A 22,896-nucleotide genomic window follows, 5' to 3' on the forward strand; every position below is an offset into this window, starting at 1 on the left:
GAGAAGTTCCTTCCTGGTAACAACAACATATTACGTTTCATGGATTTTAATTTTCCCTCCATGATCACCAGATGCTTTTTTTTGCATTTTTGATTCCTCTGCAGCTCACTTTGCAGGGTTTCTGGTGTATGGTTAAATATTAAAAATTTATAACTTATATGTCAAAAGTGCTCCTCAAATGTTCTTCCCTGAGTGGACATCCCTTAAACAAAAGAAAAAAGAAAAAAAGGAGCCCGAGGCTGATGGATCATCGCTCCGGTCACATCAGCGTGCAACATTTGCTCTGTCAGTGAAGGAAACTGCCAGACAGGTGTTCACAATCCCAAAACAAGTCAACCTAACCTTTTTCAGAGATGGTGTGCGAATCACATTAAGGTTAAAAATGCAGACACTGAAAGCCAGTTTCTTCACCAGCATCATTTGAATAAGGAGAAACGTTTTGACAGTGAGAAACACTGAGGTCAAATCAATAAAGGGTTCTTGCAATAACTGTTACAGTCAGACATAACAATCCCAAACGTTAAAAATCTATTATTTATTCTAAAGGTTTTGTTTTTCTGATTCAATATGTTCAGTCAACCCTTGAAATACTTTTGCATCAATAACTATATTCTGATTAAAAAACTTCAGCTAATAAAAACGACAAATTCTATGAAAAATACAGAGAAGATGGGCTCAGTAGCATCAAAGCATGTTGTACCCGTCTGTCAGATCATTCAAATAAATATTCACCTAATACATGAACGCACCATTCCCTATGGCTGCAGATTAAGCTATACATTTTAGATATTTTCTACACCAATAAAATAGAAAAAAACCCGTTGTGACAAAAAAACCAAAAATGATTTAATGTCGTCCACCTTGAAGGAACACAAAGAGAATTTAAACCAACCTGCTGCAAAATTCAAAGACGATCGAATGTTTCAAATGTCCTGAAGGAGAACAAATGAAAACGTGGAGGCTGTAACCTTTTTGATGAAGAACAAATCATGGGAGGAGGAAAGTAAAGAGCTTAGAGATATTGTCCTCCGTGTTTCAGCTTGAAGAAAGTGCCTGAGTCTTATTGGAGATGAAGGAAGACTCTGGCAAGCCTGCAGCATGCATACATAAATTATGAAGGAATACATTTACTTTCCCACATTTGGGGAATTTAGCTGACGCTCTTATCTGGAGCATGACTGAACGAGGACAATTAATTCTACTCGAATAACACCAACTTCACACAAAAAACGAAAAGCAAAGAATAGTTCAGGTTGGGAGATTAAAAGCCGTGAGAAAAAAAAACAGAATATTATTTCTGCAAAAGTTCAGAAAGAGCATCAAGATCCAGGACTAGGCTCAGGGTTTAAGACCTCGACTGTGCGAGACAGTGTGTCAACGGTTAACAAAGTATATTTATACTTGTAGTGTAATCTTTTATTTTACACAAGTATGAAAGCCATAAGTGTCCATACAGCCAAACGTTCTCCTCATGCTAACAATACAAAAATGTTGCCTTCAAATTATTGCACAAACATTTTGATTTTAGATAAGCTTTATCAGGAGGTAAGAGAGTGTTTTTTTGTTTTACAGAAGTGCTCTCAGATTGCACTGTAAATAATAAATAATAATAATAATAATAATAATAATAATAATGTGCCTTATGTTGATCTGTCAATGTGGTCCTTTTTTTAATATTTCTCAGCTAAAGGAACAATTTATGGCCCCTCCCACTGAAGATGACTGGATACTCCCAGAGATTATTTCTGTCTCCAGAGCAGCTCTGCCTCAGGGAAATGTTTGCTTTACTTATTCTCATCCGTGTGAAGAGTCTGATGCTCTAAAAGAAAACATCATCACAGGCTAATTTACTGCGGGAGGAGAATGTGGAAACATTTGGACAGCCAGATCCAATTAATCTTTATCAGAAGTCAAGCTCTGTTAAATTCATTACAGCAGGCGGTTAGGGAGGCACAAACAAAAACATAAACAAACACTAAAAAAAAAAATTCAAAGATGTATGAATAGATAGGAGTGTACGGGCTTTAATACTCTGAGAATGAACACCTCATTAACTGGGCAAAAGCCAATTAAAGCACATCTATCCATGCATCCATCATTTATACCACTTCTCGTGTGGTGATGTGGGGGGCAGGAGTGGATCCTGCTGTCATGGCGAGAGGTGAGGTACACCTTGGACTGAGACAGACAAGCAGCCAAGCTCACATTCAAACCTGAAATCTGTTGTCTGAAGATACAAAAACAAACTTCATTTTAGAAACCTGACCTATTCAAAGCTCTACATCTGCTGCTGAGATGCTGCTCTAGTCACAAGGAAACTGTGGTGTCAAACTAAAATGAGTCACCAAAGAGCACACACACCAGCGCACAGAGATGAATACGACATTTCAAAATTAAAGATTCTGTCAGTCCTGTTCTGCATAGACGAACTTAGATGGATATGAATTCATTAATAGACGCATGGAGGGGAAATATAAACTCAGAGAAAAAAAACCCAACTCAAAAAAATCGTCACATCTGGCTGCAAATCTCAGAATGATAATCAATTCTTCCTCAATGTAAAGAAACTTCTGTTTTGAATCTTTTTTCTTTAAGAAGTTTTACAGCTCAAATAGCTCGCTCTCTCTCTCTCTCTCTCTCTCTCTCGAACTCTCCCTGCCCTCAACTCGTCTCTCGAACAAATATCTTTCACTGTCTGTGTTTCTGTGACTTCAATACCTCAATCATCCACCTACTCTATTGTTCTCTATGTTCTGTTGTTGTCCCTTAAAATAGAAACAAAGTTAAGGTTGTGACATAAATTCTATGCTTGCAAAATTGAGGGACTATTAACCCTTTGTAACCCACTGTTGTTACTCAGCCAGTGTTTGTGGGTCTGATGGACCCGTTGCATTTTGCGGCTTTTAATGCGAGGTAAAAAAAAATTGTCGCATGTGATGTTGTGTCCACTGAGTCCCTGAGACATGTCGAGGACAACTCTCATTCCTTGGTTTTTCTCGGGGGCTCCTCCATCAGGTTTCCCTGTGTAGACTTGTAAGTTCCAAGCATATGAGGAAGTGGCATCACAGGCAGCCCAGATCTTTATACCACACTTTGCAGGTTTGCAGGTCTGCTTCTTTTGTGTTTCTGCACCTGCGGTTCCCACACAAAGTTGCAACATTGTTTGTCAACACTGTCTGCTCTCCTTTTCTCGCACATTTGACCCTCTGATGTTCTGTGTACCCACACTTCTATTAGCCCCGGGTCCAGTGGACCCGGACATCTTATATGTAATAGAAATGTGTAGGGGGGGTGTATGGTGTGTGGTCATTAAATATGTATTCTGATATATGTTCTTCACAGAAAATGAGCCAAAGTCAGTGAGTCTCAGTTTGAAAAAATTAATTGTATCATTTTTCTTTTAATAAAAAATGAAAACAGGTCCCACAGACCCGAACACCACACAAGGGTTAAGTGACATCATGCATCAAAAGTTACATTTTCTATACATCTGTGAGATAATTGTATCTGTTAATAAAACAATACGACCGTTACAGAGACCTCATTCATCAAGTCAACTCTTCGACCATCTTCAAGCAGCAACTACAGGACTGCTGGACAAAAAGATTGGCGATAGCATGTCCCATCTTCCAATGTCACTCTACTTCCACACTTACTTTGACTTCTATTCACACCACCATGGCTCACTTTTGAGGAAACGGTCCTCTTTTGAAGTTTCTTCTTCTTTATTTGCATTTTGTTACATGTTCTCATGCTTTAGGCTGAAATCATTAGCTTGACAAACGCTCAATCTGACAGACCTACTGAAATCATTCAACAATCATTGGCATGTTAATGCTTTCCTTGAAGAGTAGAGAGAAAATGAGAGGATCAGGGTCTTAATGGAGTTTTTTTTGTTGTTGTTTTTGCAAATATTCTTTCAAGTCATTTCTCGGCTAAATTTGCTAAAAGTTCTCCACTTGTCTCACCTTGCACGTCTGAATTTCCATCCACTCTCAAAAACTTTATATTTTGGGGAACAATCAGCTTGCACTCTGGGAATCTGTGATCAAGTTTTTTTTTTTTTGTTTTTTTCAATATTTGTCAGAATTAACTCTTAACCATGTGTTTGAAAAATTAATTGAAAGATTGAACTGATAATGACCGGAGCATGTAGCTGTACTTATCTCTTAGCACGCTCAGAGCCTGATCGAATTTGTGAAAATAAAGTCACGGACTAAAAGCAGACCTTATCTCTCTCTCTCTCTCTCTCTCTCTCTCTCTCTCTCTCTCTGCTTCTTTTATAGTTTGAAGGTGAAGGTTAAACTTTTCATTCGTTTTATGACTTCACACACCACATATTACATTTTGATGCCGAGATAGATTTCTTCAAAGACAAACCTCCCTTCTTCTGTGCCACCAAAACAAAAATGTATCCTTTTTTTTTACTTCTAGTCTTCATGCCTTCACACTGTCACCTCTGTCAAACCTGGATTTGCGGAGGCCAGTATGATTTGAGTGTGTTTAGCTGAGGCTGCGTTCAGGAGCATGATCTGACGGCGGGGCGCTTCAAGGACTGGAGGTAATTACCTTCTTTCAGCAGCTGTGATTCAAACGCACACAGAGTGGATCTGAGAGAATCTGACACCACTGAACAACACGCCATTCACATTTCTGATTTTGTGCGTTTCAGCACGTGTGCTCTGTATTTTCCACGCACACAAATTTGTGTATCAAATACAGGGTTTTTGGGAAGCTAACTCAAAAACAGGTTCTCGTATAACAATAACTTCCCTTTAAGAAGCTGGTATTCAGATATGGTTGTGAGACTCTCTGGAGCAGTCCTCCTGTAAATATGTAAATATTATCCAGAGTGCGTTATGTGAAAACAGCTTAAGAGCATTTAAGTTGAGTCCATTTTGGCGCCCTCTGTGGGCAAAGCAGGATGATTCATCTCTTTGCTGATCTTGTCCTACCCTGTCCTGTTTGGAGTGGATCCTGCCTCATTTTAAATGTCCATTATGCAACTCAAAATAAATCTTTAGCGTGGACATGTTTTATAAAAAGCTGTTTCAGCAGTGTAGAAACAGACGTTACAGATATGACACCTATGCAGATGAAACAAACAACAAGCTCCTCTCGGATGGTTTGGTTAGTTTTGTAGTTCGAGACTTCATTCAGTCCACCTGAACTCTAGGTTATACTGTAATCCGTAAAGCCACAAATTAAAAAAACGCTTGTGTAAATGCTAACTTGGGACTTTATTAGAAGTAATTATGCAGATTGAAGGCTCAGGTCAAAGTGTCAGACAGGTGTCAGGTGTCCGGACCACATCAGATAAAAGAAGAGAGACGAGCAGACGAGTGAGAAAGAGAGAGAGAGAGAGAGATAGATTAGGAGGTAGTTATTGATTCTAAGCAGATGCTCTTTTATGAATGTGTGTGTGTGTGTGTGTGTGTGTGTGTGTGTGTGTGTGTGTGTGTGTGTGTGTGCGCGCGCATTTAGCATGCGTCCGTGCATTGTAATGTGAAATCCCCCTGCAACTCTTTATCTGTGGTCAATTTCCGCTGACTGGAAGTGTGATGGTGATCTGTTTGGCCATCTGTTGAACCACTTCAGGATAAAGTCAACAAGATTATCTTTGAACAGCGGGAGGTATTTTCTGACCAGTCATACTATGACAGCTCGAGTCCCATTCATAATGTGTCTGTTGCACTACTGACAGCGACTGCTGTAACTGCTTTGATTTGCACACATTTTGCCTGGTTTAGTATTTGATTGCCTCCCATAGTTAGGGAAAATCAAAGCATTGTGTTTAAGATTTGAAATTGAATGGTAATTTTCTGTGCCGGAGCAAAAGGACAGAGATTGAGCTTTGACTATCGAAACAGTCTCTGCTAGCATTCACTTTTGTCTTTTGTTTTCATCACATGATTGACTGGCATTCTTGTTGACACTCATAAGGCATGTTTGGCTGTATCGGAGACTTAACTTACAACGTCACAGAGCATTCAACCTGATACATGCTTCTTGCAAATGGTGCAGTCAGCGTGCCGAATTTGTTCGATCACGGCCAGCCCAACAGCTTAAGGAGGGTCCGTGGAGGGTCCGAGCGTCAAGCCATGCACTTCCAAGATGTGGTGGTCTTCACACAGACCGCGTTGCAATGATTGGCTACAGAGCCTGAAAGTACTTTATGCCGTCCGCACAGTGCCGACTTCAAGAAGCATAAACTCGGTTTACAGTGCAAGAACAACCACTTAAAGCTCTCTCTCCCTACAACATGAGTCACACTGCTGAACACACTAACAGATAACCTGACCCCCATTGAACCAGTCCACGCAAAGTATTAAACTTGTTTAAATTACTCCGAGATGTATTTTAACCTTTAGTCTTTCATTTGTATGTGTTTTACTTTCTGCATATGTCACTTCATGTGTTTGTATGGTTGTTCTGTCGGTTTGTGAGAGTTCAAAGTATAGTCCTTATTTTATAACAAAACTTTGAATTCAATGACAACGAGTGAAAGAAAGTCAAAATCCAGATACGCACAGCTTACACTGTTCCTTTTTTCCCTGCAGGGTATGAACATCCCACAACGCCTCCGCTGGCACAGAACAGTGTGGGTCAGCACTGTGTTCGTCCAAAACCTAGTCTTAAATGCTAAAGTATTAACACATGCACATAATTTATAAAGAAGAGTGGGATAGAATTTTGACTAAGTGTTATGGCACAAGTCCAGCTCTTACTTAAAAGTTATCATGTCAAACTAGAAATACTCACAGCAAGTGTAAAAGAAAATCCTCACAAAACATGAATGCCATCAACATGTTTCGGGAAAAATAGTACTGTATGTCCTACACTGAAAGTTAAAGACAAAGTTTCCATGGTATGGCGTTCTCTTTCCAACCAACTATTCAATACTAAAATCATTGTCTTCGACATCCATATAGATGGCTCTATACAGTACTGACACGTTTACTGACTCTAAAAATAACTCTAGAGTACTGGCACATTGATCATACAACCCGCAGTGTTAAAGAGGACATTTTAAACTCCACAGGTCAGTGTAAAAAAGATAACTATTTACAAAAACAAGAGAATAAAAGAAAGTGTTGGTCCTTTTCTAAGCACCGTGGCCGTGACTTAAGTAAAAGACTTAAAAATACCTAATGCCAAATCTTGACAGAGAAGTTGCAAAGTGCATTTTTGTATTGAACCATTTCGAGCCCTTGCGGCCTCGTGCACTCAATCTCTTTCCAAGTGACGTCAATTTAGTCCGTAAGGGCTCAGAGTTTGGAGAGGAAATCGAGATTCAGGCAGAGAGACTGTGAAGCCAGCTCAAATACCAGAACTAGCCTGGCCAGGTGCATGACATCAAATTAAGTGGCTCTGCCCCTGTCTACCTGAAAGCAAATGACATTACAGCTGCTGGATCTGTCTGAGCTCTAATGAGTGACGACATGTTTGTCCATCCAATGACCCATACATAAATCCATCTGACTTGTTTACAAGCTCTGCAACTTGAAATAGTGGGAATCAGAACTAATCACACTCAATATGCAAAACGCAATACAGCTAGGACCAATAACACACAAAACATTTTGCATGAGAAGAAATGCATGATTCATCAATTTTTCCACTTCTCATCTGGCTCACACAGTTTTTTTTGCCCTCAGCTATTCCTCAGGGATACCCAACACATTCCCACATCTGATGAGATAAATGATCTTACCAGGGTCTCTTCGAAGTTTAAATCTCTTTTTTATGTCAGTTTTGTCTCTCTGACCAGCTGCATAGGAAAGCTTTTATTGTGGCTGAACATTTTTTAAGCTGCAACAATTTCATTTGAAAGTTTTCGAATGAGTCGATGCCTGTATTATATGAATTTTTCTTCAAACCAGCTCACTGACCTGTATGTTGAAGAGAGAGAAGAATATTAAAAGTATCTTTGGACACACCTAGTGGCATTGCAAGAAACTGAAGCGAAACAGCCATTTTTCTTAGAGGCTTGTTTTCTGAAGTCCAGTGCAAACACAGCCTCACTCCACATGCCAACACTCCAGCACAAATGTATACACACACACACACACACACACACACACACACACACACACACGCACGCACGCATACTCGTGCATACTACCAATGCAATCCTCTGCAAAGTATGCATACAAGCACTCGTTAATACTTTTCATGGACCTTTAAACAAATTCAACCGCCCCACTTGAGCTCATAGGAAAGCAAAAAAAGTGAGAAAAGCGGACGTAATCACAGGGACATCTGGAGGAGAGCTTGTCCTTGTTATATTGTGGGAGGAGAGATTTAAACGCACGAGTCCATTCAAGTAAAGCTGAAGAGACGTCGCTGCTGCTCACCCTTTATTTTTTATTTATCTTTTCTAAAATAAGACATCTTGTTTCCCTGATGCCCCTGTGTGCTCTCTGCCTGACTGCAAGTGTATTGCTCCACTTAAAATAAAGGGTGTGCAGTCTGCATATGTTCCGTAATCAAAGAAACTTTAAATAGAGACCTCAATGATGTTTTAAAAGCTTGTGATTTAGAGTCAAACGAGGAGCCCCGTCACCCTCATCCACATATCACTTACACCCAAAGTGATCTGCATTGACTGTAAAAGTACAAGTGCTCTGGCGGCGCTCCAATCCATCTCACATGGCTTTTAATCTGCAGCACCCACTGTCTGTCGAGTGGGAGCTGTGACTGATATAGTTGTGAAGCTCCGTTCCTTATATCAGCCCCTACAACGACACGTTGAACCTGTACCTTTGATCGAGGCATGCTGTTTTCCTGCATGCCTTATCCATGAAAATTACACAACCACAATAATCAAAGTCTTTAAGTCAGGAAGTGCACGGTTAAATTAATGACGTGCAAGTGAAGTGGTTTCAGTACAAATGAGGTTTAAGAACTGTCTGACAACTCGCAATCTGTCCAATACCAGTGTCAGCCAAAGACAAGGAACAAACTGCTGCTGCTTTTTGGCCATATTAAACTATATTTAAATATTTTATAAGTAAGGGAGACACACTGGATAAAATACAGAAGAAGGTGACCAGAGTGAATGAAGCCTCCATCAACTCACAGACCGAGGGCACATATTTTACTACTACTTCCCTCAAACGTTAATATGTAAAGACCTGAAAGAATCTTTTCATTTAAAATCTATATGGTCAGGTATAAGGGGGAACACGTTTTCATTGATGGAGTGAGATCTTTAGAGGGCATTTTGACAATTACATCAAAATTATGGTCAACGGATTTACTGGTTTGAAATGATAAAATGATGGTTGTTTAGTTATCGATAACGTTTTTAAAAAAAGTGTGCAAGCTTAAAAAAATAAAATAAAAGTGTCATTAAAGATGCTTTTTTGAGGAATAAATCAATCCTGAAAAGTGTCTATTCCACATAATGCATTTACAACGTTTTGTATTTGTGCAGTTTAGACAGTGTGCAGAGGTTTTCCTGCAAGATTTGGTAATTGAGAACAAACAAATAACCCATCGGCTATTGACTGTATTTTCTTTGCCATAGTATATCAATATTGATTATTTTTTTAGAATCAAACTCTAGAGTTGAAAATGAAACAATTATTTCAAACTTGAAGAAACTGTTTGATTTTACGTTTAAAAATAAATGGATCCTTTTCAACATCCAGAAAAAACACTGAATCACAAAGATTGGTCAAACACCTGAAGTAGTGTAGGCAAAGAAAAAGTTCGTGTCACATTAGGATGAGGTGCTGTCAGTCTGAACTGAGCACAGAAACCTTTAGTTACCTGCAATAAAACGGATTTTCTGTCACTGATTCTTCTCTTACATAATCCAGCGTTTCTTTACAGCCTCGTGCACGTTCTCGCTCTCTTTCACACACGACACACACACACCATGTGACAGCTGACAATCAATCAACTTAGGATCAATGGGCTTGTTATCGATAGATCAGTGATCCGAACAGAAACGCTTTCACACACGTATGGACAAACTACAGCTCACATCAGCGGGGAAACTAAATAGTTTCTACATGGAGATGTCAAAAGATTCAAACCATCAAAACTACGAACTCTATTCTAACACTGACAGTAAATGCAAACTTAATGTTATTTTAACGCATTGACACGCACATACTTCTACTATCACTTTTACCTTTAACACAAGCATCACATGTTGTAAAAAAAAAAAAAAAAATCTAAATCACACATCTTAAAGAAAAGGGTCCTATTGTCGTAAAGGGTCATTGTAAATGTAAAATCTCAATGATTAGAGAACAAGGAGCCCCCCCAAGGTGACATGTGAACATGTTTAACATCACACACATAACACTGCCAGTAAAATTGAAATGTTTTAGGTGATACTTGCTCCGGCTTGTGACCTACAGAGGTCACTAACACTGGAGAAAAACTGGGTGGAAAGTCCAAGTACAGTGGGTTGATAATCTGCGAGAATAAAGCGGGTTGAACTCACCATTTCCTTGTGGAGACGCCGGGTCCTGAAAGCATGTCACGACACTAAATCCCCATGAGACACAATCACATTGTTCTTTCTTCAGTCCCACTTCAATACGAAACTATTTACTGGAGCTTACAATCTATGGAAAGTACAGTGTACTCGGGGCTATGACGCTGGGGAGTCCTTACAGGAGACTAACAGTGAAGAGGAGCGCAGCAGGCACAAACATGGAGAAGAAGAGTTTGTGCGCAAAGTGCAACGAGAAGCGACAGTCTGCGCCCGTCCGGAGACACCGTGGGAGTGTGGAGAGCAGAAAGCGTAAGCCCGGTGAGGGTCTGTGCAGAGTTGAGCAGACACCGCCAGATGTTTGGAGACGCAACGCGCGGAGTCTGACAGCTGAGGAGATGTCGCGCGCTCTGACGCTCTCAGTGAACTCACAGTGGACATTAAACGACTGCGCTCTAGTCCCTCCTCTTCAGCCATGAACTGAGAGAAGCACCCGAGTGTCTCTCTCTCTCTCTCTCTCTCTCTCTCTCTCTCTCTGTTTCATTACTATTGTTTCATTCATCATTGTAAATGTCTCCGTTTGCGAGATTAATAAAAGAGTCTCTTTTCTTTATTTAGGCAAATGTGGCTTAAAATATATGTTTGTGCTGATTATCTAATCCCTACCTTTGTTTTTGCCCAATCTAGTATCTACCTCTGTCTGTGATGGGGTGGGCGTGGTCTCAATTTCCCTGCTGCTACACACCTGCATGCAATCAGTCGTGATTGGGGGGCACAGTGGTATATATATATAGTGGTATATATATATATATATATATATATATATATATCCTGGTGCCAAAGTAATTTGGACTTGGGTAAATGACTGCCAGGGATTTTCAGATCAAATATAAAGTAATGACAGAGAAAACATTTTAACATTTTATGCAGATAGAAGATTTGTATAAGACATTAAACATGAGACAGCAGCCAAGTAATTAACACTGTGAACATAAAAAGTTGCAATCAAACTCATAATTAGAGCTTTCTGCAGCAGACTGTTGAAACCAGTCAGACAACAAGCAATGAAAACTTTAAGGTTGTTGAGAGCCGCTGCCTGTGTACCCCCGTCTGTCTCCTCGGACTCAGACTCCAGGTCAGGCGCTGCAGATAATCTACTACGACAAATCTACTTTACTCGTACTAATAGTCCATTAATAAGCTTTTCAAGAAGCATCAAAAACCAATCCACCCTTCTTTTTCAGTAAGTCAATTTCAGAGGAAGACACTTTATGAAAGCAGACTCCTACGTAAGTCAATTTTAAACTATGAATTACCTTGTCCTGTGCATGACATTTGTTAGCATAGAAAGTGCTGACTAGAAATCAGTCAATCTTTATTTTGATAGCACCTACTCATAAAGAAATTTGACCTCAAGGCACTTTACAGAAAGAGCAGATCTAGACCTTACTCTATAATATTATTCATTACGACCCAGTACAAATCTGAAGTGAGCACTGAGGCAACGCACAGCATTTAGCAGACTCATGTTGAACAACCATCTACTGAAACAGAGTAGGGCTTAAGTTTAGATGAGATAACCCCTTTATTATTTATAATTAAGAGGAGCTAACAGAGAGGGAGAACAACTGGGGGCTAAAATGGTTACTCCAAACTGGGTTCGAGGAACTAAAATAGTCCGTAGTTTCTGTGACAAGAAACCAGTGGAAAAAAAGGGAAGAGGTTTCCAACAGTTCCCAGAACAATGAAAATGTTTCTTCAGTCCAAAAAGACCCAATGAATGAAATAGATTTATTGCTCCAATACCAGTGTTAATGGTGAGTATGTGTAATTGTATGTCAGTAATTGTATAGGCTGTAACAAACATAATATATATACCGTAAATTCCGGACTATAAGCCGCTACTTTTTTCTCACACTTCGAGCACTGCGGCTTCTACTCCGGTGCGGCTAATGCATGGATTTTTTATGGGGGACAATGAGCTTCTGCCGCAAAAACATTTGACTTCATCACGTCGGATCTTAATATCAGTCATTTTGCGCTTCATGCACGCACCCTCATGATGGAAAACACACGGAGAAATACATATGATGCAGCTTTCAAGTTAAAGGCGATCGAGCTGGCTGTCAAAGAAGCTAACAGAGCTGCTGCACGTTAAGATGACACTGACAGCGACAACAGAGACTGAGGAAGTGAGTAATGAAGTCATTCTGAGGCAGTGAATGGATGGACTTTTTCTTGTGAAAAATATTACGGTCATCTTTTTCATCAGCCGTGTTACAGACACCGTCGGCTAGGCTTCGTATTGTAACAGTTCATGTTGTAAAGTCAGTAGTTGATAATGTGTTCATAATTCCGATTATGTGGAGAGTCAGTGAATGCACCAGCGAGGACGTGTTGAGTGGCTGTATGAGAGAACGCTGGGGGAGAGAGTTGGATTGTTACGGCAAGTTATGGTTTTGTTCTCTGCTGTAAACGGCGTGGTCACGGCCGACAGTGATCGGGTTATTAAAAGTTATTATTTGAACGCTCTCGTCGTCCTTTAACGTCCGTACGGACGCTACAGTATTTGCGGATGTTACCGGTAGCCTACGTCTGTGTAAATAGCTCTTGTTATAGCGTGGACACCTGCGGCTTATAATCAAGTGCGGCTTATATATGTACAAATACATTTATTTACTTATTTTTAGCCGGTGCGGATTATATCCAGGTGCGCTCAATAGTACGGAATTTACATATATATATATATATATATATATATATATATATATATATATATATAATTAGCAACTGATGATCAAGAAATTGGGAGGATTGATTATGTTCATTATAGAAGTTGAATAAAAATAATAATAATATTAATAGACATAAGGCTGATAATTACAGGCCGGTCACACCAATGAACCAGGGGGAACAATGAAACACTGAACTGTATAAATGGAGCTCAGCATAAGTTCAGACAGGAAGACGTGGTGTTATTTCATTCATTCATCTCTGCATTCATTCTCAAACCAAACCCCCTACTATTACCTCTCTCTCTCTCTCTCTCTCTCTCTCTCTCTCTCTCTCTCTCTCTCTCTCTCTCTCTCTCTCTCTCTCTCTCTCTCTCTCTCTCTCTCTCTCTCTCTCTCTCTCTCTCTGATGAGCAGCTGATGGGTGTGTATCATCCTGGAATTAAACAACCAGACTCTGCCACAAACTTTCTTAACCAATCAATGGCCTGCTGTCAGAAGTTTAAAAACTCTCTCTCTTCCACAGTCGGTCTGTACTTCAGGCTCACGCTACAACCCTCCTCCGCCCCAGTCACCTCCATCCACCTCAGCAGAGTCCAGGCCCAGGCTGAAACCCACTCCTCATCACAGCCTCCATACTCTTCACCACCACCAGTGTCTAGACTCCATAGGGGGGCATCCTATCCTGCGTCGGCTTCATTACTCCTTTAGTACATGAAGTCGTCATGATGGAGTCTTGCCCCCGAAAGACTTTGCACATTTCATTCTATAATTCCCGCACATTTCATTGTTAATAAATAATATTTCATTCTCAATTAAAGACATGAAAAGTAGGCTATAACCTACCTATAATAATAATTTAGTTAATGTCGTAGGCCTACAGCTAAGAATCTCTGAGTGATGCCTGGTTGAGATGCTGTTATTACAATAACATATTTCTGAGCAGTGTGGAGAGGGCTTCCTGTGGTTAATGCGTGGATGAAGGCTGCTCAGATAGGATGTGCGCTGATGTTTTTTTGATGGTCTTGCTGGCTTGTACATTAAACTACTCAGTGGATAAAAGCATCATATTGGATCCTAATGACCTAAATAAGGATGCATTAAAAGTTGGAACAGCGGAGCAGAGAAAGCACAAACTTTCCTTTTTCCTCGTATCACCAAATGCTTCTGTGCTCTCTGGATATCTGTAGTCTGCTGTAATGGCTTCCCGTGATGACCCTGGTTATTTTACTCTGAACCAATTCCACACATTGCTTTCTGGTGTTTTTGCATTATGTAAGATATTTCACTCTCCGACATGTATCAGTCTTTATCAGACTCATTTGTCATTTCCATTCCTGCGTGACAAAGAAATTAGTTTCAAGGAATCCTGGTTGAAATAAGGCAAAATCAAATTACGTTGTTGTTACAGAAACTAATGTTCAGGAAGAAGACAAAACTCATTTCATTAATGACTTTTTTTTAGATAAATGCAGCCACAGTCACCCATAAACGACCATTAGAGGGGAATTTTTCTGAGGCCCAGTCGCATGGGGTTAGCCAAAAAAAACATGGTCTGTCCTACTTTAGACCACGTTCTATTTTACACCTAACTCCAGAGTAACATATTCCTGGTTTCAATATGTAAGTCCTCTCTTCTTAAAATTATAGGAACCTTTTCTTTTTGTAGTGGAACTGATGGAGGCGGGCCCAGAGGGAGTGTACGCGAGCCCGGATTCTAGCGCTAACACAAATCATCAAACATGCATAGGTTCACTTAAGTCATATCCTGGGAGGGCCCATCCATTGGGCTTTTCAGGGGCCCAGCCATTCTGCAGGCTGGCCTGAATGCACAGGCACTCATTTCATTTTTATTTCATATTTATTGTTAAAGGAGAACATAGTTTATTTGTCACTGAATACATTAGTGCTGCGGTGGATTAGTGTTCATATTTACCTAAGTGTTGAACACTGGAGAGCTTTAAATGGCTGCAGGTGAGAGTAAATACTGTCATACATGGATGCATACATTAGGTTTTTATATGAATATGAACACTGATCAGATCTCATTGTTCATTTAATAAAAAATACAAATATCCTCTTGCTGACAGGGAGTACACACCAAAATGTTGCCTTCATCATTTACATTTACAATGAATGCACAACTCATAAACTTAGGGTGAAGGGACACGTTAGGTCCCAAAAGCTACATTACAACTTGAAACATAAATGTTACAAGAGATCAGAGGTCCAAATTGGAGAATTACTAATACCATGTCCCCACAAAGCCCCCCAAAACACAACAGACAAAACATAGAAACCTATGGCAGCTCATCATCCTGGAACAGACTCTGCCACAAACTTTCTTAACTAATCAATGGCCTGCTGTCAACAGTTTAAAAACTCTCTCTCTTCTACAGTCATGCTTCAGGCAACCCTCCATCCAGCTCAGCAGAGTCCAGGCCCAGGCTGAAACCCACTCCTCATCTTCATCAAACTCAACAAACTATCTTAGAATTACACAATAATAATAACAACAACAATAATAAATATATTTCAAAACACAAGTAGATGGTCACTATCTATCAGTTAAAATGAAGGTGGTCGTGTATGAACTTGAATTGTTACATCCAGTATTTGCAGAACGAGACGAAAAAAAGCATTAATGATACATTGGATTTGTCTCTACGTTGTGCAGTCTATCTCACAATCATGAAACACAGATTAAACTTTTCAAAGTTTAGTTTGAGCATTACCAAGAAGTGAAGCCCGCAGAGTTAACAGTTTGATTAATTTCAGACTTATTTTAAGAAAGAAAACAGGTATCCTATTTTTCTGTAACTATTGTTTCCACACCTCTTGCAATCTATAAAACAAATACTCAATTTGAAGGAAATAGTTTGGAGCTGTGTGTTGTTACAGATCCAAATTCACAATGACTTGTATTGAGCATGTATGAAAAGTGAAACCATAGAAATGTCATTGTTCTTATCAAGAAAGTTCATCATTAAAACAGAAAACAACAGGAGAAAGGAGAAACATTCAAGGACGGACATTTTTAAAAAGACAAATGTTGATATCAATCAACCTTTCACAAAGGCAACAAAATCAATGATTATATTAGTAAAAGCACAGATGTAACATTAAAGCCCTGAGAGAGCATTCCAGAAACAGCAAATGGCTTACCTTAATGTTTTTCAGCCACTGTGACTGTGATTCATCAAACCTGTGTTTTGATGAGGGAGAGGAGAACTACAGGATAACAACAAAAACAAAGGTATGAATATATCATTAATAGCAATAAAGTTATTGTCTGGCTGATTAAAATGAGCTTGCATATGTACAGCAGTTTAATGTTTCTCATGTTCATAGTTAATAAGCTTTGAGACGGTTAGCCACAGTCACAGCTTCATGTCCACATTATTAGTTCAGCTTGTATGCTAACAAGGCATCCGAGGAAACCTCAGGGGAAAAGAATGAGACATTATCGTAACTCCTAGTTCAGCTAATACATGACAGTATTTATCAAACCAAACTGTTTTCATGATATTTTAAAACATGTTCCCCTTTTTTTTTTTTCTCCGCTGCAGTAGAAGTGAAATGTTCTATTATCATTTATCATGTAACCTGCAGCGTTTGCACTCCTCAAAGCTGCACTATTGTCTTACATAGCAAAATTTACATTCATAATATTTCTACATATAGGAGTCAAATCCTGTATGCGCACACTGGCCAATACAGCGAGTTGTTATTCTGATGAATGCATTCATTGGAATGGTGAAATATTTTGACAGGAAACTCTTGTCCTACTCATCATCTCTCCTAATTCTACGTCTGCTTTCAGATCCAGTGCATGTTAAAATCAACAAAGTCAATGTTTTTTGTTTTTTTTCTATGAAAAGTTGTCAATACGGATTACTTTGATCGTTGACACAAATTGTTTTGATTTAGTTTAAACAGGTTATAAGCCAAAGAGAAATGTACTAAGTTCATAGTTGTGTGTATTTCATGAAGATTTACGCCCAGCTTCTTGGTGCAGCTGTGACTCAGTGGGTATAGTTGTCACCTCTCAAACCGGAAGGTTGAAGGTTCGATCCCCAGCTGCAACATGTCCGATACGTCCTTTGTTAAGACACTCGACCCCGAATTGCTCCCCCTGCTCCGTTAGGGTGTACGTGGGTCGCTGCTCATGTGGTCGACCACTTGGTGCGCTGATTTCCTCACAGGTATAAACAGAGTTTCAAAAAAACAAAACAAAACAAAACAAAAAAACCTGCTGACCCTGACTGTGATGTTTTGTAACATCTCTGTGTGTATCTTCCCCCTGAAACCTCTTTGTGCCAGCCTGTGTTTTTCTAAGCGAACACAGCATTTGTAATAATTTGTAGGGAATCTGAGCGAAGACAGCCGACGTTGTGTGGAGGCGGCGAGTTGCTGGCAGAGATAACGACCGTCACACAGCTTTGATTGTCACTGCAGAGACCCATATCGTTTTCTCTTTCAGGCTGCCATCAATCCCCCTCCTCTCGTTATTCTTTTCGAAGAGTTTTGTCTGCAGCTTTTTCCTCTCCCATTTTGTTTTTGTTGTCAATTTTCGCTCCATTTCTGATTCTTGTCTTGATTTGTCTACTCTGTCATTTACTCTATTGATTCATTCAACATTTTTCTTTAGTTTCTTTCTGTTTTTGGCTCATTTTTTAGGACGTTTTAATGCACCCAAAGCATTTTGAAATGCATTTTCAAAAGGCCCTGACACACCATGGAGATCATCAGCTGGTGAGCGGTCATCACCCGAGTGTGTCCAACTCCACGGCTCCCTGCCGGCCCCCGTCTGTGTGTTCAAGTACAACTATTTGGCCAACACAAAAGGCGATGTGAGGCGATGGCACACTCGGCCTTCATCCATCTGCTTGGTGCCTTAACATTGATGTCAGAAGCTAATTGGCACATCTGAAACTAAATAAATTACTATCAAAACAAAATGAATAAGTAGTTTTGCTATAAGTAGCCAGTTATGATATATCCTTTTAAAACATCATAGCAAAACTAATGTTACTAAACTAATATTACTAATAACATGACCATAATACGTTTAGGTTTTTGAATGCTTTTGATCAACTCAGATTAGATGGTTAGATGAACTTTATTGATCACAAACTGTTAAATTGTGGCAGTACAGCAGCAAGTCATCAAACACACAATGAGAAATATAGAATGAAACACAAAGTAAAACAAACCATTAATAACGTAAAACATAAAAACTAAGAATAAGAATGCATATGGACATCCAGGCATGACAGGTCTTCCTTGTTCTCTGCTTGTTCTATCCATTTTCTCTGACTTCACCAAGATTTTATTTTATTTTTTTTCATCAAACTCCTCAACTTAGTTTGTATTTTGTATTGTTCCCCCTTTTAAAAATATAGATGTCTCCTTTTACTCCACATTATATTGGGCTCTAATGTAAGTACTGCAGCACTGAAACAAAGGTTTTGCTCTCTCCATTATTCCCATGCCGATATTTCGGCTATAAAATTATATGCAGTAGAGCGTGAAAGCATTTCTGTTAACTGGGAACAAGTTATTTTGTTCTGGAGAAACTATTGATTTCACTTTGTTAGGTAACTGTTTCTTTGTTTGCTAACTGCTTCCTTCACAGTCTCTGGATCTTCTCTGATGATTCAGCTTCTTGTGATGCTGCTGTGTCCTCACTGCGTCTTCACATGAAAACACAATCAACACAATCAATATTTATTTTTTGCAGAACTTCCTCATGCATCAGCATTAATGTATGTCAATAGCTGTTTTTCAACGTCACTCTACAACTGGCTTCATTCACACACAAAAAAGAAGGGAAAAGCTCTGCGTATGTTCACTCACAGGGTGTTAAAACAGGAGCTTGTCTGTCTGGAGAGGAGGAATATTATTATATAGTATGTTTCTCATCCCTTGATTACGACCTCGCCATGACCGGAGCCTGCAACATGCAACAGCTAGAAAAACCAGTGACACAGGAACGCTATGTGGAGAGGTCATCACATCTACCAAAATGTATCAAAATGTGTTCACTAATTACTCACTTACTAGGACGATAATTTTAGAAATGAAATTGTAACATGAATTTACTTTCTTTCTTTCAGATCACAAATGCATTGACATTGCAAAAACTATTATTATTATTTTTTTTTTTTTTAATAATACTGGTGTTACGGTTTAAAAAGTGACCATGGAAACTGGCGTATTTTAGCCACATGCGTCCATGTTATCAGAACACAGAACAATGCAAAGTACAAACCCACCAAAGGAAAGTACACTGAATGTCTCACCTGATGAGACATGTACACATTCAACAGCATGGCTATGAGCATGAAGCCAACTAAACAAAGTCATCAAACCTGTATTTGTAGACCACTTGAGGACTGTAAATGTTTTATGATACGCTAACTGATCGTATTTGCTTTTTAATTGGATTTTGATCATTTTGCATGGTTGTGATCTATGATAACTTTGTGTAAGGTTAAAAGATGAACTTGAAGGACTTCCCTGCATTCCCATTTACAGCCTGCTGGAATGCTCTGTTCTTATTATCCAGGAAAGTACATCTGCCGGTTAACTCTGTCAGTAATGAGCAGATTTAACCTGAGAGGCCATGAGCCATGTGAGAATAATCACCTTACTGCCAATAAAGAAAGCTGTTGTGTCAAAAAGCCTCCGCGCTTCATGCTGTGTGACTGATAGAAAGCAGAGCTGCAAACATTCTTCTAATGAAACAACGATGTAAGATCATTTCTTCTGCTTTAAAAATCATCAGTGTGCATGAAACAAACATCTGGTCCTCTCCACAGCCGATATTATTCTCTCATAAAATTCGACTCTAAAGACAATTTCACATTAAGGAACTTTGTTTATAGAACCTATGTCCTTTTCTTATGTGGAAAATAATTGTATGATGGGGGGAGAAAGAGACCATCATTTTTTCAAATCACTCTGTATAAACACTTTTAACAGAAGCCTGCTGCTTCCAAGTGCAAAAACCTGTTCATTACCCTGCAGCTAAAAGCACAAATTGCTGCCCTGCAGACAACTAATGACAAGTTGTGGTCACTAACCTCACTCACAGAGCCATTAATTAGCCACACTGAGAGTTAAATGTGAATAGATGTTCATTTTTAAGAAGAATTGAGAGGAATGACTGGAAAATCTCATATTAAAACTGACTAAATATCCAGGGCAAGACAAAGGCCATGTTTGAGAACCGGACAGCCAAGAGGTTATGACATGTGCTCCATGTACAGAGGATGATGCAGATGCCTGTTTGTGTTGCTACAGCACAAGGTTGACATGTTCTCATCAGTATCTGTGAGAGGAGGACACATCTAAGTGCTACAACATAATGTTCTTTTTTTCTTTTATTCTCACGGACTGGTGATGCTGACCTCAAATAACATTATATCCCTTTCATCTTCATATGACTATAATTTAAGTTCTGTTGACAGGTTTTAGTAAAGGACTAAAATAAGTTTTAGCAATGGCTAATTAATGAAAAAAAACACTTTTAACGTTTATGTGAAAGACTGATGTAATCACATTTTTAACTGGCACATTAAGTTTGAAAATGTATAAACGTCTTTCACTGACTTATTACTAGCGACGATTTTCAGGGTGAAAATAAACTAACTGATACCTTGAGTTGATTATTGGTTGATAAGGGCAAACAAAGTGCGAAAGAGTCTAATTACACTGACCAAATCTCTACATTGAATCTGAAGCTCTTCTCTTATATAATTGATTCCCTCCTTTCTCAGGATGTAATTACTTTGCCTTTTCAAAGCATCATCTTTATAATCTTTATGTACAGTAAGAAGTGATCTTAGTCACTGTGACCTCAACTGTTAGTGATTTCGACTGCTCTTTTAAAACTTCCTGATGGGCATATTTAGTCGTCACCTTTAGCAGCTTATCTGATTATTTTTAGCTTAATTCAAATAATATAGTGGATAGATAGATAGATAGATAGATAGATAGATAGATAGATAGATAGATAGATAGATAGATAGATAGATAGATAGATAGATAGATAGATAGATAGATAGATAGATAGATAGATAGATAGATAGATAGATAGATAGATAGATAGATAGATAGATAGATAGATAGATAGATAGATAGATAGATAGATAGATACTTTATTGATCCCGAGGGAAATTCAAGTACAACTCTACTATAGTACTACTATAGTACAACTCCAGTAGGGATGCTGTTTAAGCTTAACTTGTAAATCAGGTGCCTAAATCCAAAAGGCAGAGCTTTTTTATGATCTCTCTTCTGCTATTTCATCAAAAAGAGTGTTTAGCAGCACCCCTAGTGTCTCTCTTTTTTTATCTGTTTCTGTGTTGTTGCACGACCGCAAGAGTGGAAAGAATGAGGTGAAACCGTTTGGTTGAAGTATTGCGTCTTCCTCACTTTATTCCCTGTTTATAACTTAAGGGTTGCGGAGCTGCCGTTGTTCCACCTGAGCAAACAACACAAGACTAAAGCTGAGGTAATTAGCTACGATGGATAACACCCCCCACAAACACACACACACACACACCTTACCCCTTGAAGACACACGTTTTCAAACATGAGCACTGTTTCAGGCACCAAACCAAAATACTTCTCTGTACAAATACAACATGTGCATATCTGCCCACTAAGACGCACACACACTGAACACTCCCTTGCTCTCTCACTCACTCACTCACTCACTCACTCATTCTCTCACCCCCCATCCTGTAGATACAAGTTTTCAAATGTAATCACTGTTGCAGGCACTACACCAAAAGAAACCTCTCTGTACAAATACAACATGTGCGTATCTGCCTAATAATACACACAAACTAAGACACACGCACGCACACACACCTCAAAAACCATGAAGAAGCAAGTTGTAATTATAGGCTGTAGATCTATTAAAAGATGAGCCGCTTATTGGTTAACTTTTTCTGTATCTTTGGCCTTTTTCTAAAACCTCAATTATCAGGAAACACAAACAGTAAACACATAAATCTTTAACACGTCTCGTACTAAGGTGCTCTGAGAAACTTTGAGAAATTCTGTTTAGTAATCACTTTTTAGTTTGTTTCAGTTTGTTAATGTAGGATTTAAAAGAGTTTATTGACTGAAACGATTGAAAGGCAAGTGAAGTGATTTCATACGTCTGGATACCTAAAGACATATCAGTTTTGCAATCTGCGTTTTCACAGTAGAACCAGCAGTGTTAAACTCAGAACGTGGTCGGGACAAATGCAAGTTACAACTCTGATTGAGTCAGGTTCAAATAAAGCCAGCTCTGAAAAGTCCTGACTTTAGATTCAACAGACCCAGATTACCCTCTAATCTCACTTCATGGTAATGTACACCCCTCTGGTTTCTCTTTTAGTATGGGACTGTTTATTGTTTGACAACCTGTTATTCTAAAATCCTGAGGTCTGGAAAAGTTGACCCCAGAGGAATCAGCACCATGGACAGGGCCAACAGTCACTGAAAACAACAAATAAAGGTGGGAGGTTTATTTTTTTTATCTGAGCAGTGAGGCTTCAGAGCAGCACACATTCTTGGTCCTTTTTCAGACTTTTTGGAATAATGTGTTTTCGTTATCAGAATAACAGGCTGCTCGACAAATGGGCTCACGGTCCACTGGGAAATGTTGGGTCTGTCTGAACAATGTCCCAGCACCCTCTGAAGTATCTG

The 22,896-nt window shown here is 39.2% G+C and overlaps 1 protein-coding gene across 2 annotated transcripts in view; it reads right to left on the reverse strand.

The window, feature by feature from the left end:
• The window catches only part of htr4 (5-hydroxytryptamine receptor 4), a 134,776-nt gene extending 123,929 nt beyond the window's left edge, over positions 1-10,847 (reverse strand). For both annotated transcript variants that reach the window (XM_079352347.1, XM_079352348.1), the window contains exon 1: positions 10,463-10,847. The gene's annotated coding sequence lies outside the window, so the exon portion shown is untranslated. The remainder of the gene's footprint in view (positions 1-10,462) is intronic.
• Positions 10,848-22,896: the final 12,049 nt, after the last annotated feature.

The sequence above is a fragment of the Symphodus melops genome (genome assembly GCF_947650265.1).
Source record: "Symphodus melops genome assembly, chromosome: 9".
In the NCBI taxonomy this organism is placed as follows: Eukaryota; Metazoa; Chordata; class Actinopteri; order Labriformes; family Labridae; genus Symphodus; species Symphodus melops.